Source organism: Colobus angolensis, unplaced genomic scaffold, assembly GCF_000951035.1.
Source record: "Colobus angolensis palliatus isolate OR3802 unplaced genomic scaffold, Cang.pa_1.0 Scaffold102, whole genome shotgun sequence".
In the NCBI taxonomy this organism is placed as follows: Eukaryota; Metazoa; Chordata; class Mammalia; order Primates; family Cercopithecidae; genus Colobus; species Colobus angolensis.
In genome coordinates this window covers 8,391,616-8,419,047 of record NW_012111142.1, presented here as the reverse complement: position 1 = coordinate 8,419,047, position 27,432 = coordinate 8,391,616, and the positions used below count along the sequence as shown (strand labels likewise).

General features: G+C 40.8%; 1 protein-coding gene across 2 annotated transcripts in view; it reads right to left on the bottom strand.

The window, feature by feature from the left end:
• DAB1 (Dab, reelin signal transducer, homolog 1 (Drosophila)) overlaps nucleotides 1–27,432 on the bottom strand; it is a 1,258,753-nt gene that overhangs the window by 348,404 nt on the left and 882,917 nt on the right. The gene's annotated exons all lie outside the window — the stretch shown is intronic.

The window sequence follows — 27,432 nt, the reverse complement described above, 5'->3', positions numbered from 1 at the left end:
TTAGGGTGTCTAAGAACCCCAGCAAGTCATGTTCTGGGGGAGGAATCTAATCATTACAGAGCAAATGCTACTGAGTAGATTAGGTTTAAAAATACACTCCCTTTGCCTTACCAGGTTGTTTGCTACCCACGATGGCTGCTGCATCCCGCAGGCTGACATTTCTCGCAGCTGCCACCTAGCTAGTAGCATAAAGCAAATCCACCTAGCTTCTGAGAGATGGGTGGGTCTGTGAGTTTTCTGGGTCAGATCATAGGAATTAGAAGCAAAGAGAAAAGCCTACCTCTGAGAAGAATGGCTAGCGGCAGATCTTGAGTCCAACCTCTGTGCCAGGGTTGAGACGGCATGAGTTTTCATCTCGTTTGCCAGAATTGACCAACTGGTAAATGGCCACGTGGGGTGCTGTACTCAAAGAATCCTGAGACCGCACATGAGCTCATGGAAAAGAATGCCAGGATGGATTAGAGATGCCTGCTCTGGAGGTAGACTGTGGTTTCCTAGCTAACAGGTGTTTATCCTCCGAGGACAGAAACACCCCACACAGATGCACTGTATTTTGCAGTAGGGAAGCACGTTTTATATACCTTATTAAACTGTGTGTCCATACCATGGTCACATTTATTTCAAACATTCTAAAAGTATGGACAGTAAGACCTGCATAAAGTTTAAATGATTTGAGGAAGGTCACAAAACTAATAACGGGAAGTGCCATGATTCAATTCTAGGTCTTTTGACTACGTGTCCTTTCTCTATATCACCACTTTGCACAGCTGACATCCAAGACAGAATTTCTGTTTCTCTCACTGACTTTAAATTACTGGGGAAAAAGCTTTCGAGTTCGGGCACCTGCCTGAAATAACATCTGCCCATGTGGCACGTGAGGAATAAAATCATGTATCTGACCATTACTTAGCAAATTACCAGTCGCTAGATGAATTCTGTCTGTTATTAATAAAATTATCCACAGTACTATTAATCAACAGACAGTGCTAACATGGTGACATGAAATGAGGACCTTAGGAAAAATTATTAAGGTTGACAACACTTCAAGAAACAAATCCCAGTCTGATCTTCCTGCATTAGAAAATACCTGTCATTCTCATTTCTATAACTCTATAATTCATATGCTGTATTCATTCCACAATCCTCAAACAGCCTACAACAATGGCCCCCAAAGCAGCTGGAGTCCAGCTCAATGAGTGCTGAACCCTGGTCAAGGGATTTGGCTTAGCAGGCCAATTAATCCCAAGGTCACAAAACTAATTAGTGCCACAAGAGGAGCCGTTCCCAGGCAGCCTGCTTTCCAGCCTCATCCTCCTTCCTCCCTCCAAAGCCCATGAGAAGCCCTTGAGAACTCCATACTGTGTCCCATGACACAAGCTAAATGGACACAATCCCATATTGCTTTCTAGTTCTTAGTTACAAAGTCATGGGTAGATATGCTTTTATTGACCACTACTCATATTTCATATTGGTGCTAGTTTTGTAACCCGTTCTCCCTTTCCAGTGTTGGCTTTCTGATTTTTTGCATATTTAAACAGTAATTCTAATTATGTGGGCTTGATCATCTGTGTCTTTGAAACCTTTCTGCAGTGTCATCAGCAGTTCAATTCTTTGTTATGGCTTGATTTAGCAAGGCTATTTATGCATCATGTTCATTAATTCCAGAATGTTCCAGGATGGTCTGCAATTTGTCTCTTCCAAAAAACAAAAAAACCCACAAAACAAAAACGTACCCGTAGGTACATATACACCTTTCTATTTGCAAGTTGGATCACAGCTCAGAAGACACTCAGAACTGCAGAAGAAGATTCCTGACTGCTCAGCATTTAACCTTCTGAATAGTGAAAAATCTATTATCAAATAATCTGGAAGAGGTCAATCAATAAAAATAATTAAATAATTGACGATGTTGTATTAAGCTAAAGTACAACATATGATATTCATTAACCCATCAAGAAATATTGCTTGAGTTAAACCACATCCCTCAAATGAGTATTTCTGGTGTTAATTCAAAAGGCAATAGCAGTCAACCAGGGGATGTTTTTAATGTTTTATGCTTTCATTGCAGTGGTGTTTATAGAGGGGTTAGCAGGGCAATAAGGATCATATTTAGGAATGCAGTTCAGTGACAGCTAAGGCATGGAACTACAATCAAGTCATCTTCCTTCACTTAAGCAACCTGGACAGCTCCACTCCAGCTAATCAGCCTGGCTGAGAAGGAATTGACAAGCTAGTGGAGATTTACTGGGGTAGTAAAGGAGGGCTTTCCTTGTTCTTCATAAATAAATAAATAAATAACTCCAGGGACTTGGTGTTTATATTGCATTTGACTCTGAAGTGCTCTCAGATATTGTTTCATTTTACCACTAGGGTGGTGCATATGTGTGTAGTACCCAGGCTCCACACAGTGACTGGCATAAAGGAGGCACTCAGGAAATCTTGCTCATGCCTATTTAGCTGGTCTAGAGCTCCACACTACTGTCCAGACTGTTGGAAATGCAGAACACACAGGTTGTGGAGTCAGAGAAACCTGGTCTGAATCCTTGCTGCATCATTTACTAGCTGGGTAATCTTGGATAACTCCTTTCATCTTACTGAGCCTTGGTTTCCCCACCTGCAAGAGGGAGAGAATTATAATGACCTTGAAGTGCAATGAGACAATGTCCACAAAGCATCAAGCCCCAAATCTAGCACAGAGGAGGTGGTTAACAAAATTTAGGATTCTTGCATTTTCCCATCTGGCAAATGAGAAAACAGTGTAAATGTGATGTGCTTCTTGAGAGCAGGGGTTGTACGTCACTCCTCATTGTGTCCCTGGTGCCCCATGCAGTGCCTGGCATAAAGGAGGCACTCAGAAAATCTTGCTCGTGTCTGTTTAGCTGGTCTGGAGCTCCACACTACTGTCCAGACTGTTGGAAATGCTTGCAGCTCCCAGCAGGCAGTACAGTGTGAACCCTCGGCAGCTTGACACCTGCTTAGCATATATTGTTCCCTCTGTCAGGAATACCCTTCCCTCTCCTCTTCCTGGTGAACTGCCTCGTCTCTTTAGAGCCATCTAAACAGCATCATTTCTCTGTAAGTACCACCCTTCCTACCCTGACCCTGACACCCTTGCTTATCTCTTCCAGTTCATACCAAAGTACCTCGATCCTCCTTTTTCTATACCACTGCTGCCCATTGCTCCATCATTGAATTTAACACTGTAAATTATAAATAAGTCTGAACAAGTAAGCACCTAAAAAGTAAATGCTATATTGTATTTTGTTTCACTCTCTGTATCCACAAATGCTAGCAAAGAAACTGTCTGCTAACAATAAGAACAATAACAACTGAACAGTAAGAACAGCTAACATGCATTTGGTGTGCACTTAACATACGCCAGAGACACTGTAGAAATTGTTTTATGAGGTCTCCCATGTTTTACCCTCCCGGAAACCTTATTAAACACTCTTATTATTCCTATTTTATGAATTTAAAAATTGGCATAAAGAGGCCTAAAAACTTGTCTAAGATTCTCTAGCCTCTGCCCAATAGTGAGGCAGTATGGCACCATGGTTAAGAGTATGACTTCTGGAGTCAAAAAAACTGGGTTGAAACACATGGCTTCACCATTTACAAGTTGCGTGAGTGGGAAAAATTCTGTAGCCTGGCTCACTCAACTTCTCTCTTGACACCCTTCTCTCTAACCTTTGCCTTCTATAGAGACTAGACAGTGAAATACTGGAATCCTGCTTCCTGTTTAGCTAGGGTTGGTCATGTGTCCCAGTTAAAGGCAAAGGAGATACAGATGAACATTCCTGAGAAAGGCTTTCTTCCTTTAAAAGACAAATTCTTAAAAGTTAAAGTCTTTTACCCTTCCCACAATTGCTCTTCTTCTTTGTCTCTTGCACTTCCTTTTGACTTGGCATTGAGATGAGAAAACTGGAGCTACAGCAACCACTTTGATCTCATAAAGAACAAACACTACATATTAAAGATGAGGTAGCAGAAAGGTAGAGGAATCTTGGGTTCTTGATGACTTTCTTGAGCAGCTTTATCACAACTAGCTTGCTCTTACTCTAGGAGTTTTTTGTTTGTTTGTTTGTTTGTTTTTTAAAGACAGAGTCTCGCTCTATCGCCCAGCCTAGTCTGGAGTTAGTGCAATCTCGACTCACTACAGCCTCTGCCTCCCAGGTTCAAGTGATTCTCCTGCCTCAGCCTTCTGAGTAGCTGGGACTACAGGCCCATGCCACCATATCTGGCTAATTTTTATATTTTTAGTAGTGACAGGGTTTCACCATGTTGGCCAGGTTGGTCTTGAACTCCTGACCTCAAGTGATCGGCCCGCATTGGCCTCCCAATGTGCAGGGATTATAGGCGTAAGCCACAACGCCCAGCTGGGAGTCTCTTTTATATAATAAAAATAAACATCTTGCTTGTTCAGGCCACTCATTGAGTTCTCTGTTATTCATAACCAAACACATAGATACAGAGACCCATCCACACTATGCCTTAGTCTCTCAGCTGTTAAATGGAGGTAATAACAGTGTCTGTGTCCTTTCAAGTGTTCTGAGGATAGAGTGATAATGCATTTAAAGAGTTTAGTTTGGTTTCTGGTAGACTAATCATTTATTGAGTAGTTATCATTATTACTATTACTACTACCAATCAGTGAGAGACTTAACCCTCAGAAACCCCAAGGTTCAGCTTCCTTTCTTCTACAATCAGTCTTCCAATGACTCCACTCTTTTACACAGGTAAATGTATCAGGTAAATTAGCCATCTTTCTCTGTGACCAGAAAGTCTCCACATTTGATATTTAAACAATCTCTGAAATGTACGTAAGGCAGGGCTTCTTACCCACGTCCAATAGATTTAAAAAACGGAGACTGAGGCTAGAAAGGGATTGTTCAAGGTCACATGGCCAATTTCATTCATTTTATGGAAGTTGGAATAAAGTCCAGACTTCTTACCCAGTTCTGCAATGCTTGTTTGATCTGACCTGTCTGCCTCCCACCAGCCACATGGCCCTCCTTTCTGTTCCTCAAACATCCCACGCCCTCTTCTGCTCCAAGGCATCTGTTCCGTCTACTTGCTGTTCCGTCTACTTGCTGTTCCGTCTACTTGCTGTTCTGTCTACTTGCTGTCTTATCTGCTGAAACTCTCTTCGCCTTGCTCTTTGCATGGCTGTTTCTTTCCCATCGTGTAGATCCTACGGGGAATGAGAGGTCATTCCCAAGTACCCTAGTAATGGACTTGCTTCCTAGACCAGGAGTTCTCTCTCACTTCCCCTACTGATGTCTCGCACATCTGTAATGATCTGCTCATTTGTTCATCTGTTTATTTGTTTATTGATTGATTCTGGCTGGAATGTAAGCCTCTTAGAGGCAGGAACTTTGTCTATTTTGTTTATCACCATAGTCCTAAAGTTAGAGGGGAAGGAAAGAGGGAGGAGATTAAACCCAAGAAAAAGTCTGAGCTTCACACCTAGGTTCGAATCCCAGTTTGCCATGGAACAATGTAAGGTAAAGCAACTCACTTAATGGCTCAGTTTCTCAGCATCCTCATCTCTGACAGGAGAATGGGCACACTTTTCTTACAGGGTAGCTGTCAAAAGGACATGTGATAACATATATAAAGGATGTAGCCCCATGCTGGGCACATCAAATGCCCCGCACATGCTTGTTCCTTCCTGTTCTTATTTCTCCACCTCGCTTGCACTGCTTGCAATAGCACAGTGCTAGGCAAATTGTGTGTGACCAACCAACTGACACAGATAAGAAGAAATGAGTGGAATTAAATTCTCAGGGATCAGCCAGTTCTGCTCCTCTCAAAGCCACTCCAGCTCCTTACAGACTATGGTCTGCTAATTTATCTGTAAATTGCAGACAGTGTTAGTGCCTACTGCATAGTGTTGCTGTGAGGATAAAATAAAATAATATGTATTAACTGCTTAGAACAGCTCTGGCACATATTAAACTCCCAATAAATATTTGTAATTATTATAATCTGTGTCTGTGTGGACAGATCTAAACAAATTTGATATTTACCATTACCAGTGAGTGTCTACTCCAAATCAAACTAGAATCCATCACTGTCATCATCATTACCCTAACACCTTATGTTGGCAATGCACATTGTGTTAGGAACAGGATAGAGACAAGGGTTGGAGGAGGTAGTGAAGGAAGTGATACAATTGAAGCAGGTATTTGGGGGAAAGGGAAACCAAAATAGACCCCCAGCCTTGGGTCCCATTCTCTCTCAGTAAAGGAAACCAGGCCAAGTAAAAGCGGTCTCAGTGGGTGTAAGCGGGGAAGTAAGGCCCAGCCAAGGTCACCATGAAGAATATGGAGGCCAAGCTAAGGCTGTGACATACTGTGTGGCAGGAAAGGGCCTGGAATGCTCACAGAGGACCTCATCTAAAGTGTACTGCAAGCTCAGGACTCTGAGGCCTGAACACAGGACTAAGAAAGCATAGGCATTAAAGGGCATCCCCTCTGGGGACAGGCTGCCCTGGGTTCAAGTCCTGACTCTGCCGTGCACTCAGCATGTTCCTTTGGGACAGTGGCTTAATGACTTGGAGCCTTTTTCTGTATGTGAAGCTTAGAGAAAAATGAAATGAGTAACTCTCCCCTCACAAGTGGCTGTGAGGATTCCTGATAAAACATCTCATATGCAGTGGGCACTTAATAAATGGTAGTGAACTAATAATAATCACAATAGCAAACGCTTGTACCTTACGACATGTTAGGGTTTGTTGTAAGTACTTTACAAATATAAATTGATTTAGTCCACACAACAACCCTGTGAGGAAGGCGCTATTACTAAGAATAAGGATGATGATATAATTGCAAAGATAAACAACACTTTCCATATGGTAAGCATTGTTTTAAACTTTACATATGGTAACTCCTACTCACAACAATCCTGTGAAGTAAGCACTATTACTGTCTCCACCATACAGGTGAAGAAACCGAGGCAGGGATGGGTGAACCTGCCTAAGGTCATCTGGCCAATAATAGTAGAGCTGGGCTTCTACAGTACCTCTCACAGGATAAAGCTTCATGAACATCCTAGAGAAAGTTAAAGAATATTGTTGTCCTTCCCATTTAAATAAGGAAACTGAGGCCCAGAGAAGTGAGGTGTCCGATAGCGAGAAACCAGAGAACTAACCTTTCATTTCTTTCTGGGAATAATCATCAAACCTTAGCCTTTTAATTTCTGGTTCAGAGCTATGTCCACCCCATCACGGTTCTTTCAAACAATAAAATAAATTAGTAGAAACATGTTCTAATTGTTCTTCTAAGCTGGGCTAACATCTGTTAAGTGTGTAAATTTAAGAATTTAAGAGCCTCCTGGCTTTCTTCTGGAGACAAGAAAATATAGCTATGTGGGATCTGGACATTTTTGTTTTAAAGGCACAGTGTTAAAGACCAACTTTATGTGCTCTGATCATTAAAAAGAGCAAAATACATTTGACCCAAAATGGGACATAGTTGAACAAAAATGGGTCTTCAATCATTTGGAAATGCTAACATGCTGACTGCCTGATTAAACACAATTTGTATTGTCAATAAAAAATGCAAATGACTATTTTACTGGCAAATACAGCACTAGATTTTGCTTGATATGAGGATTAAATTGCATTTCAAGAACAATTCAGGAGGTCAAATTATAAATGAACATCCACTTTCATTGTCCTTAGGTTCTGCAGGCCAGGATAGGAAATACAATAACAAAAATAATTGCCTGCCACTGTGTGCCATTTCAGTTAAAATAAAATCCATGCCAGTTTTGTGTAGTGGAGAATAATATTTAAGCCCCCAAAAGGGTCCCGTAATTTAGTGCATAATTCCTTGAAATTTACATGGCATACCCCCACTCATCTGAATCAACTGATAAACTCTCTTGTATTTGTATTAAAGAAAATGAGGATTAAAAGGTCGAGAATCCACATAGTGTAGATACCGAAAGCGTGGACACCATTTTAAAACCTTTTAGTCAATCTGGCCCAGAACTAAATCAAGTACACAGGAATTCTATTTGACTGCAAATATTCCCTGGTTACAAATAGGAATAAGACATGCATTTTGAATCCCACAGAAAAATATGGAACCACAGATGTTGCTTTTGAGCATCTTTATTTCTGAAATTACAAATAATCATTGTTGGCATCTGCAAGTAGAAAAACTAAAAAAGCAAAGAAGTACCTCATCACTGCATTATGATGTGATAAAACCTCAGGATGGCAGGCAGCCGGCACGGCATTAACGCAGTTGTGCATTTACATTCAGAGATGCACATGTCATTTTGGTTAAACATCATTGCCCAATTTTCGAAATTTCCCCTTGTTATTTTTTTCTCCACATTTTTCACATTAACTTCAAGTAAGACAAGTTTACACAACCTCTAATACCTTGTTATAGCTATTGTCGTTTTCTTTCTGAAGGCTGGAATGTATTTCCAGAGCTGTTGGTAAACACGACTAATCCAAGAAGAAATTAAAGAGACACTCTGATTGCATGGGATGAATAAACAGAGAACCAAATAAAAGGATTTGGTTTAATTGACATTGTTTGGCAATCTAGGTAAAATTTGGATTCAGAAAACATTGAAATAAAAAATGCACTAGAAATGGGTATAATGCAGCCCAAGTATGCTAATATTATCAGGAGATTCTGAACAACTTCTTTGGAACTCACAACAGCACTAGGAAGGAGTTTTGATACCTGTGTGTCAGGCATCATTCTACAAGCTTGCATACCAACTCAGTTAATCTATACAACAGTTCTAGTAGGTAGGTGCTTATCACCGTTTCCTTTTTGCAAACGAAGCACGCAGGACTTAAAAATTGTCCATGATCATGCAGGAGTTGTGGCTTTTGAGTCTGGGCTCTTAACCATAACATTATTCTGCCCCTTACGAGAATCCAGATGTTACCTCTCTGTCTACCCTGTTGATTACAGTAATTGTCCTAAGCAATCTGTATTCGTTATTTATATGTGTTGTAAGTATCCAAATAGATGTCACTTTCCCATTTTACAGATAAGGAAATAGACTCAGAGGCTAAATGAGTCTGTTCAATGTCCCTCTCCCAGCATGTGGCATGGCAGGATTGGAACTCTAAAGGCAGCCTTCTTCTACACAGTATTGCCTCTCTGTCCCCAACATCAGCCCCTCCAGGTAGTCCTCACAGAGAGTGTGTTATCCACTCACTCTTAAGTGACACTGATTCTCCAGCTGTTCAGTGTCCTAGGCCTCAGTGCCTGGCACCTAAGCATTTGAATATCAAAAGAACTTGAATGTCTCTACCTAGAATCCTAACCTCTCACCAACCCACAGCTAAATCCTCCTGCAAGCCACCATCTCCTTTTTCATGGACTTCTGCAACAGCCTTCTGACTGCAGTCTCTGCTTCTGCTCGAACTTTCCTACAATTTATTTTCAAAACAGAATCCAGATTCTTTTATGATATTATAAAGTTCTCTATGAACTTCCCACTTAATCCCCTTTATTCCTCTGACCACCACTCTTGGTATCCCTTGCCCTGTTCCAGACACACTGGCCTCCTCACCATCCTTCAAACACACAGGGCTCACCCCTGCCTTTGCATCTGCTGTTCCCTCTGCCCCAGGGATCACAAGAGAAGACTCCTGCAGCCTCCTTGGAGCCTTTGCTCAAATGCCACTTTCTTAGGGAAGCCTTCCCCAATTTCCCTATTTAAAATTACAAACCCCACCCTCTACTCTCAATGTCTCTCCTATGTTTTTTTCCTGAACACTTTATAATGTACCTTGTAATTTATACATTTATTTTGCTTATTGTGCAATTCTCCCAACTATAACATAAATCCCATGATGGCAGAGACTGATTGGTTTACTGCTGTATCTTCAGCACCTAGAAGAGCAGTGCCTGATGAGAGAGCAAGCACTTATGAATATTTGTGCCAGTGAGTGAATGAAGAAAGCATGAAGTGCATCCTCCCACTGCTGGAGCTTCCCTGCTCATCGGCAACAGGCCAGTGGTGCCTATGCTCCACTAGAAAGTTCCAGGATACCAAGGTCTCTCCCTTTCTCTTTCCCTTTCCCTTCCCCTCCCTTCCCTCCTTCCTTCCTTCCTCCTTCTTTCTTTTTTTCTCTCTCTCTTCCTCTCTCTCTCCCCTCTGTCTCTCTCTTCTCTCTTCTCTCTCTCTCCCTCTCTCTCTCTCTCTCCCCCTTCCTTCTTCCCTCCTCCTCCTCCTCCTTCTTCTTCTTTTTTTTATTTTTATGAGACAAGGTCTCACTCTGGTTTCCCAGGATGGAATGCAGTGTTACAATGACAATTCACTGCAGCCTCAACTTCCCAGGTTTAGGTGCTTCTCCCACCTCAGCCTCCAGAGTAGCTGGGACTACAGGCACACATCACCACACCTGGCTAATTTTTGCATTTTTAGTAGAGATGGGGTCTCGCCATGTTGCCCAGGCTGGTCTTGAACTCCTGGGCTCAAGAAATCTGCCCACCTCACCCTGCCAAAGTGCTGGGATTACAGGAGTGAGCCACCGCACCCAACCTCATGCTTTCTTATTCTCTTTTCCCTCCTTCTCCATTCCCCTTCCCTGCTTCCTGGAAAGACAGAGTTTTACCTGAAAAACCTAAATCCTGAACATAATAAGGGACAAAGAGACTCCCCATTCATTTTAGATGGTAGCTGTGCATATATGTATTAAAAAAAAATAGACATTTGTCCTTCTTTTGCACTGGTCATTCTCAATATCTACCTGGTAGCCTGAACCCAAGGATACAAGGCTGTGTTTATGCAAGTTGCTGTTCAAAATGTAGAAATAAGCTGATGTCAAATATAACCTTTTAGAAGCAAATGGATGTTGTGAAACACATATATAGTATTTATTTCTGCTTAGTACTGGGCAGTAAGTTGGAGCCCCATGAAGTTCATAACTCTTCATGCAATCATTGTTCAGGATGTGATAATGGAAAAACTATAGTCTTTGAAAACCACAGTCTTGTGTACTAGTCATGGCACTGCCATGACAGGATCAGGGGCCCCAAGTCATCTTGGCTCTGTTATCTCAACTATAAGGTTACCAAGAATTCTTTCTTCGTGAGTTTACTGAGAAGAACAAATGAAGCAATGTATGTGGAAGAACTTTGTAAGTTCTAAATATTTAGAAGCTATAAGTTCTAAAGGCTAAGTTACTTACCTTTTTAAAGTCTCTGCTCCCTCCTCTGTAAAATAGGGATAAAGAATAGTTTGCTCCCAAATGAAGATCAGATGCGAGAAGGCACATATCAAAGCCTGACACACAGTTCCCATTCAGGACATGTCTATTATTATAATGTTACTGCTCACTTCCTTTTTACTGACTTAGGAAAAAAATATGGCTTATTTCTTTAAATATCTAATATACTGTTTTCAAAGCCTTTAACAAAGCAGTCTGTTACATTCCTATTACTAAATTGCTATTTCTAAGTGTACACTTAAGAATGTAAAGTGGAAATAAGAAGTGATTACAGACCAATGATTTCAGGCTGACACTTTAATTGAGCTGGTATGTTTAAGGTCCTAACAGTCTCATTTTAAAAAGTCACCTTTTAATCAAAATCCAACCAGTATTTGCTGAACACACACTATGTGCATGCTACCATATTAAATGTCTTCAAGGATTATAATTAGAAATACGGGTTGAATTTAAAAATTAATATACGGCCCCATGTAGTTGCCCTCACAATATAGTTATGACAAAATGACAGTACCAAAAAGTTAAGCATCAACAAAAGGTTCTAATGTTTAAGCAATAGATATGTTACTCTGAAGCATCACTTAATTAATTTCCAAGTCATCGCCAGGGAGGCAGAGCTCCGGAGGTCTGTGGAGACAGCAGGGACTACAGAGTCTAGGATGACTTGGATTTATTCAAAGCATTCATCCTGTAATGAACATTTGTGATGCTGGTCACTCAAACCTGTTTGGAAGATGCCAGGGAGCAGAAGCAAAATCTCGATGCCCTTCAAGTTACCCCAACTAGAAGGGGTTTTACAAAGAAGGCATTACTACAGGCTTACCCTCATCTGATTCATTTCTGAGTGGGAAGGAGAGGTAACACCTTTTAGTTGACTTAAACTCTTCTACAGAAAGAGAAAACACCAAACAAAAATGCAGATCACTGAACTCTGGAAATCCTAATATAGAACTAAGACAAATTAATGCCTGTACACAAGTTCATTCTTCTTGATTACATTTAAAAGCCTGTCGTCAATTTGCATGTGTTCTGTATTGGAAAATATGCACTCTAGATCTAATGAGGAGAAAACAGTGAAAATCCATTCTGCTGCATGGCTTGGGAAAACCTCTGCATTGGTGTGTCATGGCCTATAAAGTCTGTCTATCAGATACACTGTACTTGAATTGATCGGGCAGCCATCTGTATTGATTTGTGCAGCCACCGTGGAAACGCAGTCACTGTAACCATTTACTAGGCTATGTGGAGACACAATCTACATTTGCTTCAATTCCTTTGGCGGATGCAGTGTGCAAGGTATATCTGGCTAGCCCAGGTCAGTGTCTAACAATAGGCAACATTTATTGAGTATCATTCTCGTGCCAGGTCTCAAAGTGTTGAAGCACACACTGTGTCATTTATTCCTCACTACCAACCAGGCTAGGTGTGTGTACTCTGAGGAAGCTGAAGTACAGAGTTTCAACGGGTGCAGAAGTTTTCACTGCTGGTAAACAGGACCATCTGATGCCAGCATCTGGTCTTCAAACTACAAGAAGGGCCCTCCTGCACAAGTCCCACGGTGAGCACTCACTTTACCTCTTTTAATCTTTCCAACAATTGTGGATGACGAGCACAGTTATCCCAGGGAACAAAGGCTCAAGAGAGCTGATTTCATTGCCCAAGAAGTGTAAGAGCTGGGTTCTGACTGGCAGCCAACACTTACACAGCCCTTCCTGTGCCCAAGTGCTGTTCTATGAGCAGCAGCATGAGGTGCCCCTTGCTCCCATTTTACAGATGAGGACATTGGAGCCCACAGAAATAATCACTTATCAAGGTTATAGGGCTGGTAAATGGCAGGGCAGGTTCTGGGGTAGGCAGTCCAGTCTCAAAGGCTATGCTCTTAACCCCCATGTGCCACGTGTAATCTAGGGTTCCCTATATCCAAACTGAGATTTGGACCCTAGTTCTTCCCTATCTTCAAATCTGACCAACCTGCCGGGTTCATTCTCTGTCACACAGCTGGGAAGAAGCTGGGAGATCACCCAGCACCAAACCTTAGTTTGAACACTCAGCAAACAAATCGCACGACTCACTTCCGTGCACTGTGCATTTTTCATTTGCCTACCCTATGCCTATAAACGCCTGTCAATAAAATGATTCATCAGACAGGAATATCAGAAACTAACTTAAATAAGCAAAGGGAGATTCCTTTTAACCCTTCAGTTTCTAGCCCTCTGAATGTGGGTTTTTATTCAAATACCCAGGATTGGAGCATATGTGTGTGTATGCATGTGTGTGTGTGTATGAAACAAAGGGCCCTTCAAAAACAGAAAGAGAAAACTCTTTTGATTTTTCTCTCTCCTCTCTTTTTTTTTTCTTTTGAGCGGTTAGACTCTCAAACCCTTTTAGAACAAAAAACTGATCTCATCTGCTGTAATCACAGCATTTCTCAAACATTAAAAGTACACGGGTCCTGAAAAAGGATTCTTACTAACAGTTCACTAAAACGAAGTGTTCTCCACTCATCTAATGGTCAAATAGGTTCAGGGAATACTACCCGTAAGAAACTCCTTTTGATGCTATAGATAGCATGCTGCACAGTGAAAGCACTGAGAAGCTCCTAGGTGATGCCATCTGTCAAACACTGTTCAACATTAGGTGACGTTAATTGCCAGCATTGTCTGGTACCTTGTGCCAGGCATTATCCTAAGTGTATTCCATGACTTACCACCTTTCATCCTGAACACAGCCCTTTGAGATAGGTACTATTATTATGCCAGGGGAGAAAATTGAGACAGGGTTAAGTTACCGGCTTATACATGGTTTGCTGCAACCTTTCAGAGCAACCCAGAAGCTCTCAAAATGAACCTTGTTCCTTCTCACCTTTTTGCCTTTGTGGGAGGCCATTTCCTCTGCCTAGAACTTCCTTCCAACCCTTCTCACCTGGCTGATTCCTATGTATCCTTTGAGTCTCTTCTCCACAAGATCTTCTATTATCATTCCCTCCAAGTCAGCTCAAAAGTTCCTTCTCTGTACACTCTGCTCCCTGCAGCCACTAAGCTGTATTATAAGAATGTTTTTATGTGTCTGCCTCTGTGCTAGGTTTCTTCATGGAAGGGGTCCTATTTTGTTATTTCTTTATCCCCAGTGCATTTGCCAACAGCATAGCACTTGGCAAACAGTGGATGCTCAATAAATGCTTGCTAAGGAAAAAACAAAGAAACAAAAGCAATAAGCAACAACTCCCTATCTAAGACAGTGAATATTATTTGCAGGAAAGCACTTCAAGGATGATCATACTAATAAGTGCTCTGATGGAATGAGATGCATTGATGTGCCAGCCACTGTGTAAGCACATTACACAGAGCGTATCATTTTATTCTCACCAGAAATCTTTCAGACATTTAATAATATTATCCCCATTTTACAATAAGGCAAACTGAGGCTCAAGAAAGATAATTAACCTATCCCCACCCCCACAACCAGTAAATGGCAGAACCAAGTTACAAACCCAAGACGATCAGATTCCAAAGTCTTTGCTCTTTGCATACGCTGTTCCATGCTGCCACTTTGCAATTTGCACATCTGATTCATTCTGTAACCAGAGCACTGAGATCTCTTCTAGAACATCATTCTCCTAAGAAGACTCTCTCTGCCTAGCTCTTTCTCTTACTGTTAAAGAAAATAAGCTAAGATAGCCTTCAGCTATGCCATCGTGGTGGTGCTTGGAAAAATTAATCCTGTGCCGTTTTGCATTTGCTGCTTGTGAATCAAACTGTGAAAGCTAATTTAAAAACTTTCACACTTGGTTTGAATGAGGACTGTCAGTGCTTGGGGAATGCTAAATTGTACACAATTAGTTCAAATGGTGCTAGCTTAGACTCCCAGCAGCCTCCCAAATGAAAAGGCTCCCACGGTCACCCTGATGAATCGAGGGGAAGGTTATAGAGGTTTCAGCAAAAACAAGCACAAGCAGTAGATACAGCTCATGACGGCACTGTGCACTGACAGATCTGTGCTCGTGTGTAATTCTGTTAAGATGGAGTTCTCTCCCAGAACAACTGTGCCTCACTGAGATCACAGACTTTGGGGCACACAGACGTGGGCTTGATTCCCAGCTGCAAGCTGCATGGCCTAGAGTGCGTTACCTAAGCCACAGAAGCCCTCATGTCATCATCTGTAAAATGGGGTACACTATGGTCATCGTAAAGCTTTGGGAGGATTTCACAGCATGCAACGAACACCTTGGCCTGGTGCCTCCACATATCGGAAGCCAGTCAACATAGATGTTGTTATTTTGCCTGTCATGTGCTACCCCAATAGGATACGCACTCTCTGAGGGCAGAGACCCAGACAGTCTTGTTTACGTCGATGCTCCTGGACCATCTGTATTATCTTAGAGCCCTATCTTCAGGATGATTATAATCATCATTAATAATAATAGGATTTGTAACAATCCAGTTTGGACTCTGAAACGGGCCCGAGGTCTTTCCCGATGTTTCAGCACATTGTAACAGAGGGAACACTGAGCTGAACTTGGGGACCTGCCCCCTATCGTGGATCTGCCCTTTCCTACAGGCCAGGCGAGCCCACACTGATCGTCTGCTCTCCTGGCACAGTGCCTAGCAAATAGCACACCATGGGTAAATGGTTTGGGATGAACTAACATATTTGATCCTGAAACTTCTCGTCCGGGAAATGAAAATAATAATAACTGCCTTAGAGAAAACAGACATAAGGGTGGTCAAAAAAGGGAAAATAAGGCACATCTCAGAGTAAAGGTGATGAGGAATAAGCCAGAACCAACAGGGATGACTCAAAAGCCACTGTTTCCTCTCCAGGCTCCAGCATTAGCAGTGAGTCTGGGATGCTTCCTACACCTAAATCATAGGAACTTTTATCTATGTGATGTCTAGTGCTCGGTTATTTGACTCAGAAATTCTACCATCTTTCATAATCACCAAAGGAAAAAAAGATTTAATAAAAGCATTTTAATAACAGCAGTTCAATTTTAAGGCAAAAATAACTGTAATTACTTGGAGCCTTCATAACATCTAAAATCTGATTAAAATGTACTATCATTTATGAGCTGGGATGGTTATCATATTTCACAGCCCTGCAATTACTGCTGGTGCCTATGCAACTTACGCATGCAAGAAACTCCGGACTGCTTCTTTTTCACACTTGCATTGTACTCTAATCCCTCAATATCAAGGGCAATTTAAATGCACAACATACAAAACAGAAGAAGGAATTAACAGGTGTCAAGTTACTGTTGTGCATCAGGAATTGGTAGGTAGTTTAGAAACATGGCTTATGTGGATATTATCATCATCGTTTGAAAATGAAAATCCTGAGACTGAGAGAAGAAACCCGTCCACGGTCAGAGAGGTAGAAAGCGGAAGAGGTGAGTGAGTTTGGAACTTAAAGCTATTCAGTGGCAGCTGCTGCGCACTGTCCAAAATGGCCCAAACATTTCTCATCTGCAATCTTCAGCTTCCTCACTTGATGCAGTAAGAATAATAATACCGGCCGGGCGCGGTGGCTCACACCTGTAATCCCAGCACTTTGGGAGGCCGAGGCGGGCGGATCACGAGGTCAGGAGATCAAGACCATTCTGGCTAACACGGTAAAACCCCATCTCTACTAAAAATACAAAAAATTAGCCGGGCGCGGTGGCGGGCGCCTGTAGTCCCAGCTACTCGGGAGGCTGAGGCAGGAGAATGGAGTGAACCCGGGAGGCGGAGCTTGCAGCGAGCCGAGATCGCACCACTGTACTCCAGCCTGGGCGACAGAACCAGACTCCATCTCAAACAAAACAAAACAAAACAAACAAACAAACAAAAAGAATAATAATACTTGCCCTGCCTACCTTGCAAAATAGGCCTGCTGTCACCAGCAGCAAAATAACCCATTTTTCTCACCCATAACATTAACGGGTGGTATTACATGATTTCTATGATCTCTTCCCATTCTAATTTGCTAAGATTCTATTGATATGAAAGAGCTCTGTAAACTCTAATTTGCTGCACAAATGTATGAGATAATGGTCGGCACAAGTGTGACTTTTATCATTATTCCAATGATCCACTTTGGTTCCAGAGTTCAGAGCCCCCAGCATCAAAGCACTCTTCAGCCTCATTTATATTTAAGTGATTTCAAGATCTCATTGAAAATGTAAGTTGAATGGTAATTTCATTCCTAGAGATGTTTTGTTGTCCAAGCCATAATTTAAATGCCCATCCTAAATTCTGCTAATTATCAGGACTAATGAAAGACTAAAATGGCATAGCTAATCCAAAGGCCTATTCTAATTTGGTTTTAGGCTGTATCTCAAGATTTTTTTTTTTTTAAGTAGCAGATCTGTCTTCCCAACAGTACTGTGGCTAAGTCACTGCTAAAAAGAGCAAGTGCACAGCAGGTGAGAGATGTCAAGTAAGATGAGGGGGTTACTACACTGCTGTTCAGGGATGAGCTCTGGGGTTCCATCGCCCCTCTAAAACTGTAAGAAAACTCCTCTGCGTTCATTCTAACCTCAAGAAAATGAACTAAGTTTGAAACTTTCCAGGTTCCTTTCTAGATGGAATATTTGGCTCTTTGATCATCATGACCTGGAACTATCAACAAGGGTATTTGAGCAGCACAGGAATATAAATTTACCTCAAATAACACATTAGCATGAGCCTGAAAGAGACAAATTATATTCAAAACTTGCCTATACACCTATGGTGCTTCCTATACAGCAGGCAAGTTGCTGAGAGAGAGGAATCCACAGAGGAGCAAAGACTTGTCTCTGCCCCTAGAGGCTCACTATCTGCTGTAGGAGACAGATCTCTGATAAAGCAAGTGCACTAAATTTTCACAGGGGCTAAAACAGAGCTGAGAACAGGATAGAGGGAGGGCCAAGGGAGACAGGGTGGTTTTATCAGAGTTTAGAAGGCCAAAGGAAAATCTTCATGTTAAAGCTGACCCTTGAGCATAAATAAATGGTTGCCAAATATTCATAAGGTAGCTGAAAAGTAGAAACTGGTATTTAGTGTTAGGCCCAGTACCAGATGCTAACTGTGTTTAATTTAATCTCTAAAGCACCCAGTACATTTATCCTCCCCATGACAGATGAAGTAACTGAGGCACAGTTACTTAGATATCATCTGTACAGGAACTCGCCCCACTTCACTCCTCTAGCAGGAGTCAGGAATGAAAACCAATTTTCCCTCAAGGAAGCCAACTAGAATGCCTCTTCTCTCTCTACGAGAACCTTCATGACTTTCTCAGTATCTGCAGCCAACTACCTTCTGCCTGACTCTCACCAACTACACAAAGTCTGAGTCATGTCACTTAGCTCCACTGGAAATGCCTCCCTTGGCTAGCCCTCTACACATGGTTTTGGTTCTTTTATTTCTCCAATAAGACTCCAGTTCTCCAAGAAAGAAGCGCTACGTGCCTTTCACCTAGGCTTTAACTCTGCCCAGACACCATGCTCCTCCCACAGAAGTAAGAGGTGGGTCCAGCCACCTGGAGGGAAAGTAACTAGAAAAAGCATGAAATTCAAGCCCATTTCCTTCTCAACTGGCAATGGAACAAAAATCCTTCCACCTCTCATTCTAAAGCCCACTGAACATTTATTTACCTCACTGAAAGTGTGTCCTAGGCAAGTAATCCCAATAGCTCCCGCCTTTCTAAAAAGGTGGGGCTTTCTTCATCCTGTTTGTAATAACTCATCCCGTGACCCTGAGTAATTCAACACAGCCCACTTTTGTTTCACTGTTCTTCTCTTTCATCTCTCCTTCATGCTTCAATTAGGATATTTTCCATCCCAAACCATCAGGCATTGCTAGTGATTTCTAAGCACTTCTCTTTAACCTTGATTTTGTAAAATGCCCACCGCATTCTGGGTAAGAAGAGATTTTTTGGTGTGTGTGTGGCGGCTCATTAGCACCCACACTGACTGAGTATCATACATTTAGCCTTTAATTTTCAGACAATAAGTTTCCTCCACCACACTTGAAGCCAAATTTATAAAACATGGAAAGCTGTAGTACCTTTTCTCCAAGTGGGTAAGGAAAAAAAAAAAAAAAAAAAAGGAAGCTCTCTGATGAAGGTCATCAGGGATTTGAAATGTTTGAAAATAATCTCTTTTCCGGGAATGCACAAACTATCATATTTCTGCTGCTATTGAATGACACCTTTCAGGACTGATGCTTAACATACAGTCGACCATGTAGGCACGTTCAAGGAGAAAGCAGCCTGCATTATTCTAGTATCTGTGGAGGAATTTCACATTAGGTACACATGACAGTGAGGATTTCCCCTCCTAGCGGGGGAAATCAAAATAAAGATCTGGACAGAAACTAAGTATACTCATCAGCACTTTGTCCAAGGATATTCTTTGTCCAAAGAATATATTTTTATGTGACTAAAATACTGATTGTAGCCTCCTCTTTACCTCAATAATTATGTCTGCAGAAACTCACCATCAAGTGGCCATCCTGATATAGACATATTTATTCCTGGGCAAGAAACAAGAAACATAAACTACTTCATCTCTATAGCAGTAAATTATTGCAATTGGCACAGATATTTATAAATAGATTTGATTTCTCAAACAGCCACATTGCCAACAGCCCAGGGTTCTTCCTACTAGCCCATGCTGGCACATCATCCTGAAAAGTTGCCCTGATCAACTATCCTTAATAGAGAATGTACCACATGCTGAGCTCTGTGATAAGTTAAATATGTATCAAGTCATTTCATCTTCAAGTGATTTATAAGTAGACACAATTTTTATCCTCATTGTTTGTTCTTTTTATTTTTGTAAATGAGGACACTGAAGTACAAAGAATTTGAAGTATTGGCCTTAGATCTCACCAGCTTTTAAGTGGTGGAGCTAGGATTTGAGCACTTACCTGTTTGGTTCCATCTCTGTCTACTACTTCTTTACTTACTATTATCATCTACCAACAAGACTTGACCATCCTAGTAGGTTCAAAGCTGTGTAGCAACAAACTATATGCTAATACTTGCTTGTTCATGGTAAAAGTTTAGTGACAGGAGATCAGGAAAAGCACATGCTGCTCCCACTTGGCCTTGAGAGCTGAATGGAATGAGCTCCCTCTGTATTTAGATCAATTTTGCAGGGTGCTACTCAGGGAGAGAAGCAATAATTACAAGTTCCTGACTGGCTGACCCAATCAAAAGCATGCCCATATCTCTGACTGGCACTCAAAAGGGACAAAGAGCTTGAGAATGAAAGAGAAGTAAATGCCAAATTTCAGTTGGCTTCACACAAAGTCACAACAGCTGGCTTCAAGTGTCTTCAAAGAAAAATAGCTATTTAAGTCACATGCCCAAACACTAAGATAAAATGAATGTCTGCTTAATGATTGACTATGGTGAACTTTGCTAACCACAGCCTGTGCATTTGTAAGATGAGTCTATATATTTGGCTCATGCAAAATTTACCAGAGATATACTAAGCACCCAGTGTTAGGAGCTACAAATTTAGAAATAAATAAGAAAAGGCCCCTGACCTCAAAGGGTTCAAATGAAACAGAAGAGAGAGACACACTGAGGTAGTCACACCAGCAACTCACTTCTTATATACTAGCCATGGGCGAGGCACTGCGCCACTTGCTTCATGTCCATTATCCCCTTAATGCCATGAAGAGATGCACTATTATCTGCAGTCTACAAATGAGAAAATTGTGGTTCAAAAGGTTGAGTCACTTGTTCAAGTTTCAAAAACTAAGGAGTGACAGAACTGGAACTCAAATCTAGATTTTGCAGACACCAAAGACTCGATCTTTAAACACTATGCTATACCGGTTCCCTGCTCAGAAATAAATCTACCACATTTCAGCATTGTAAGGACAACAACAGAACTAGGCACAAGTCCAGGAGGAGACACACCAAAAAGAACGGAACTCATTTGGGGATATGAAGGAAAAGCAGGTCTTCAACCTTCACAGGGCTGTATCAGGTTTTGAAACACACATATAAGCTCATCAAGCAAACAAAGGAGGGGAGTTGAACATTGAAGTCAGGAAGAACTCACAATTCCAGAGGCACAAACGAGCACAGCCCACTAAAGCCCACTAAGAAATGCCGCGAGCAATTCTGTACAGTAATTGTATAAGGTGATATTAAGGACAGGGATAACAAGTTGGTTGCAGATGTAGGCAGAGAATGGGTTAAAGGGTACTACACATAGGGGTGTGTGTGTGTGTGTGAACATTACACACACATGCATGCATGCATGTGCGCATACACATCTTTCATGTGATTTTTCCAGAGCAGGGTGGACCCCTGGTGTGAGTGAAAGCAAGCGGAATTCAGCTAAGGCCATCATTGACTTTCATGGGGCCAATCAGTTGCAAACAGCCCAGTCTCCTGACAATGAGTTTGGATAAAACACCCACACATGTTTATTTGTCATTTCTCCCTGCTCAGAAATAACTACCCAACTACCTAGCATGTAAAATGTGGCGTGTTTTGCACCTGTCATTTTCTAGGAGGCCTAGCTATAGTCACAAAGAAAAATGGAGCAAAGCAGAGAAACATTCAAAACTAAATGCAAAACATGAATACCTATAATCCCTTTACATGAAAGAAAAACATGAAATGTGAACCCCCAAAATAATTGCATTTCCAAATCAAAGGAGGAAGAAAACATATACCTGACTGACTTTGTTCCATCCAACAAGACACAAGCATGACAAGATGGAAAGTGGATCAGAACAAGAGTCAAGAGTATTATGATTGAGACTCCATTAAGCTGCTGAGTCACTCTATGACTTGGAGTGCATCATTTAATCCTTCTAAGCCTCAGTTTATCATCTGGAAATGGGTACAAGAATATACCTAATATAAAGAATATACCTAAATAATGCCATATTTCTGATAATGATTAAATTGAAAAATGCATATAAAGTACTTTAGTACAGTAGATGACAAATAGTTCTTACAGCAACTTGAAAATTTGTTCATATAATCTAAAACTACTTTTACCCAAAACATGTTTTTTAAATGTTGGATGAATTTTGGCCTGAGCTTAAAAGCTTGTATATTTCTAATGCTACAAATAATAGCAGCTCTAGTTTATAGAGCACTTGTTATAATTCCTTGTATTGACTTCACAACCACTCTATGGCATAGGTACTATTATCACCTCTATTTTACAGACAAAGAACCAAGGCACAGACATTTAAAAATTGGTGTAAAGATACACAGAAAGAAACTGAAGGAGTAAGATTTGAACCCACACATTCTAGTAATTTGAAACATCTCCTGAAGTATCTTTTTCAAATTAATTTCTCCTAGTGTATGACATTTAATTTTTGGTGTCAATTTGGAGGGTGTTTTTGGATGAGATTGACATTTGAATCAGTAGATTTTGAATACAGTTGATTACCCTCCATAATGTGGGTGAGTTTCCTCAAATCACATGAAGGCCTGAACAGAACAAATAGACCAGCAGTCCCAAACACGAGAGAATCAAACAAGAGAGAACAGTCCAACAGACCACCTTTAGAATTCATCTGCACTGTTGGCTCTCTTGAGTTTCAAGCCTGCCGGCCTAAGCTGCAGGTTTTGGACTTGCCAGACTCTGTAATCATATGAGCCAGTTCCTTATAATAAATATTTTTCTGTATATATATATATATTTTTTAATATATATTTTTCCATATATACACACACACACACACCTCCTATTGGTTCTGTATCCCTAGAGAAACCTGACTAATGCATAGAGCTTTTCAGTTTTGTCTTCCACCAACTTTCATTATCTTTTCAACTCAATTTATTCAGCAGATATTCACTGAGTGATCCACATGACCCAGACACCATGCTAGACCTGATTACACGGTTGAGATATGCTCTCTGTCCTCAAGGAGGATTTGGCTCTTCCATCCTATTTTGCCTATGGTTTTCCATTCCTTGTTAGTCCATCTACCTCCTTTCTGGATTACGAGATCCTTGAGATGAATGGCAAGTCTTTGTACAACATCAAGCACAGAGCTTCCAATAGACAACAGAGTAAATGCCCATCAATATTGGTAAAATAAATATCATTTGTGCTTGCCACGGTTTCGATTTTTGTTGTTTGCTGAGTATGTGCAAAGTCACATGCTAGAGCTCAGTATTCATTTCTATCTCATTTTGTCTCAATTTTAAGCAACAGAAGAAAGGCAGATGCCAGGAAGTTAGGTAGCCTGCCTGAGGTCATACAGAGTTATTCACACTCAGGTCTGTATAGGTCTAAAGCTGGTGAATTTCTCCACACTGCTTTTGCTACAGCTCCCTGCTTCTCCCCCTTCCAAACTGTGAATAACAGATGAGGCCTGGGATGGATGAGTGTCCCCAGAGCCCCAGGGCCTTCAGCCAAACTTCACACACATACAACTTCATCGCTTGCATGAGGCAAAGTATAAAAATGAAGGCAGCCGGATGTTATCTATAAACACCTCAAAGCTTCTTTTCCTTTCACTTAAAAATTCTCTAGTAATTGTTTTCACTGCAGTTAATCATAAAAATGAATCACCTCAAATTTTTGAAAGGAATTCTCCTTCAAAACCTGTCAACTTTGTGCCATGAATTCATTTATTATGAGACCACATGATGCCTCCAAGTACTGCATTTTATTTAAACGTGACATTTTTTCACTCTGTTTTGATTTCACAATCTGAAAATCGCTTCTATCAATCTTTCACTAGAGCCAAACATAACTATTTTGCTCACTGAAACATTACATACAGACTGAGGGTCCTAGAATCAAATTAAAAAATAAAAATAAAGTAGTATCTGGCTGACATTCCTAGCATGATATCCAGAGAGACCACAGATTTGAGAGCTGCCTTGAACCTACTTCCAAGATAAAAATCGATCAATCCTAATCCTTTCGGACCTTAGATCACTTCAAAAATCTAAAGACTTTATGTGAGTTGACTTTCCTTTTTGTGATTCAATTTTGGAAATTGTTTACTATTCTGATTTGAAAGGAGTATGACATCTTCAATGAAATTGCCAGACTCTTGGGGAACTGATCGTGATCAATGATTTTCCACATCAGTTGCTGTTGGGTTGAGGGTGGGGGGTTGGGATGTACGCTATACACTTACATTCTCCACAATGCATCATTCTCTTTCTAAACAGTGACAGCAAACAGGCACATCCAATATTGTACTACTTTCTTCTTTCACTATGACAGTGTTCCACATGGGTCTTGAGAGTCTGCAAAAGGAAGCACTCTCCAGGTTCTATAGATGGAGGGAACCCTGAGCAATCCATCATGCTTTGTCTGCTAATGATAGACTCATGCATACGAGCTACCATAACTGGAGAGAGGCAGTAGGCATGAAAAGGAGTGAATCAGTTGTCAGTGGTTGGGATCTGAAGGACTGCAAGCTGTGATTAAAATCTTCCATCAGGACTTCCAGGATTTATCATGCTACTGGGAAAAGGGGTGCTGTGAGAGAAATGTGTACAGGCATATTCCTCCATCAGCCCTGTCTTTTTCACCATCAGCAGAGTTAATTCCTAAGGGCCACCCAAAATTGGGTGTCTTGTTGGCCCAAACAAAGAAACTTTAGAAGATCTCCTAAAGTGAGGTAGAGGCACACCAGGATGAAACAACTACGTGTTCTTCCATGTGACGCCCAAATTAATGTCTCTAAGATACAGTCTTAGTCAAAAACCTTTGATTTATTCCTTCCCTCTTTCCCTCTTCCTTCTCTTTTTTCCTTTTCCCTTAGTTGTCTCCTTCCTTTCTCCCTTCCTTCTTTTCCTTCCTAATTTCTTTCCTTCTTTATTAAATTCCTTTCCTTTCTGGCATACATTTTTTTTTCCATCCTTGATTCTTACCTACCTACTTATCTCCCTCTCTCCCTCCCTCCCTCCTTCCTTCCTTCCTTCCTTTCTTCCTTCCTTCCTTCCTTTCTTCCACATTTATTAAGTACTTACAGAGAAAATAATTTCCAGGTTGAAAAAATCACAGTCTACTGGTAGAGTGTCACCCAACAGAGACAACCTTAATATAGTGTGAAATAAACACTAGTGCTATGGGGATACAGTGGAGTTGGGGGTGGGGCATGAGTGTGAACAATGTTTAGAAAAGCTTCCTAGATGGGAAGAGTGGGTCACCAGCACAGGAAACAGCAGAGGCAAAAGCACAAAGGCAAAAGATTGTGGTATTTCGTGGTATTTTCAAGGAAATGTAGGCAGACCCATGGACCTGAAGTATACTTTATTGGGAGTCATATAAAATGTGTCTGAAGAGGTAAACTGTTATGAGAAGCTCTGTACATAAGACATATATAGTAAGTCCTCAATAAACTTCAACTATTGTTTTATGCTTTTGATGATATCACATTTATTTCCACTCCTTGGGAAGCTCCTGAGGACAAGAACTGGGTCTTAGTCATCCAGCACATATCAGGGGCACAACAAATGGCTTCTCACTCATGGAATCTGGTCCAACAACCTGACATGCTCTCTCATCAGTTCAGAAAATAAATAATCTCCCTAGGATATTTCTAAGTATTGCAATAAACTCCATTCAGACAGAAAAATGTCTTGAAAATATAATGTGCTTTTCAAACGATGCAGTTTGTAGGAACAAAGTTCAGCTGTGGTCAAATGAATGTCCTAAAGCCATGTGTCCTTACTTCTTTGGGGGACTGATACCATCCTACAGCTATCACAGCAACTTATAATACTGCTTGGAAATTGACTGCCTCTTGAAACAGACCACATGTATCTTAAGAGAAGAAAGCCACCACTGGAGAAGCAGTACTCGGTAGTGGTTAACAGCTTGCGATGTGCCAATCTGCCACTTTTAAGCCATGTGGACTTAAGAGAGTTACTTTAATCTCTTTGTGCTTCAACTATACATTTGAAACAATAATGACCCTACCCTATAGGGTCACTGCATGGATTAACTAAGTTCATCCGCGAAGTCATTAGAACAATGCCTGGCACACAGTACATGTCCAACACATGTTATATTTTATCACCAATACACCCTAGCACATAATAGGTGCCCAAACAGTGATTACTGAATTGACAATTTAACATAAACAAATCAGAATTTCCTCTCATTTGATCACTGAAAATGACAGGAAAGGAGTTTGCTTATACTCAACCCATATTCTTGCTCAGAGAAATGTGAAAAAAAAAAAAATACTGACAACTCAAAAGGCTCTTTCCCTTCCTGGTTGTATGAGATCTGATGCATAACCTTTAACTGTAGAACCTCAATTTCTTCACCTGTAAAACTCACCTATCTCCCAGGGTTGCTCTGTGGCTTGACAAAATAATATCTGGTCTGGTGCTTTCCCAACCCTACAGTACTATAAAATATAAGTGGTTTCTTCAATTTCTTTTATCAATGATTTATAGTTTTCATTGTAGAGATCTTCACCTTCTTCCTAGTTTTTTTTGTTTTGTTTTGTTTTGTTTTTTGTTTTTAGCTATTGTAAATGGGATTGTTTTCTTGGTTTCTTTTTCAAATAGTTCACTATTAGCATGTGAATTTTTCATGTTGCTATGAAGAAACACCCGACAGTGGGTAATTTATAAAGAAAAGAGGTTTAATTGACTCACAGTTCTGCGTGGCTGAGAAGGCCTCAGGAATCTTACAATCATGGTGAAAGAGGAAGCAAACACATCCTTCTCAGATGGCGGCAGGAGAGAGAAGTGCCAAGCAAAAGGGGAAAAGACCCTTATAAAACCATTGGAACTTGTAAGAACTCACTCACTATCATGAGAGTACTGCATGGGGGTAACTGTCCCCATGATTCAATTACCTCCCACCAGGTCCCTCCCCCAATACATGGGGATTACAGGAACTACAATTCAAGATAAGATTTGGGTGGGGACACAGGCAAACCACATTAGCATGGAAAAACACTATTGATTTTCATATGTTTTGTATCCTGCAACTCTACCGAAATTGTTTATTAGCTCTAACAGTTTTTTGATAGAGTCTTTAGGATTTTCTATATATATATATAATATCATGTCATTTGCAAACATAGATAATTTAACTTCTTCCTTTTTAATTTGAATGCCTTTTATTTCTTTCCCTTGACTAATTGCTCTGGCTGAGACTTCTAGCACTATGCTGAACAGAAGTGGTGAAAGTGGGCATCCTCGTCTTGTTCCAAGTTTTGGGGAAACACTTTCAACTTTTCCTTGTTTATTATTATATTATATTATATTATTATTATTATTATTATTAT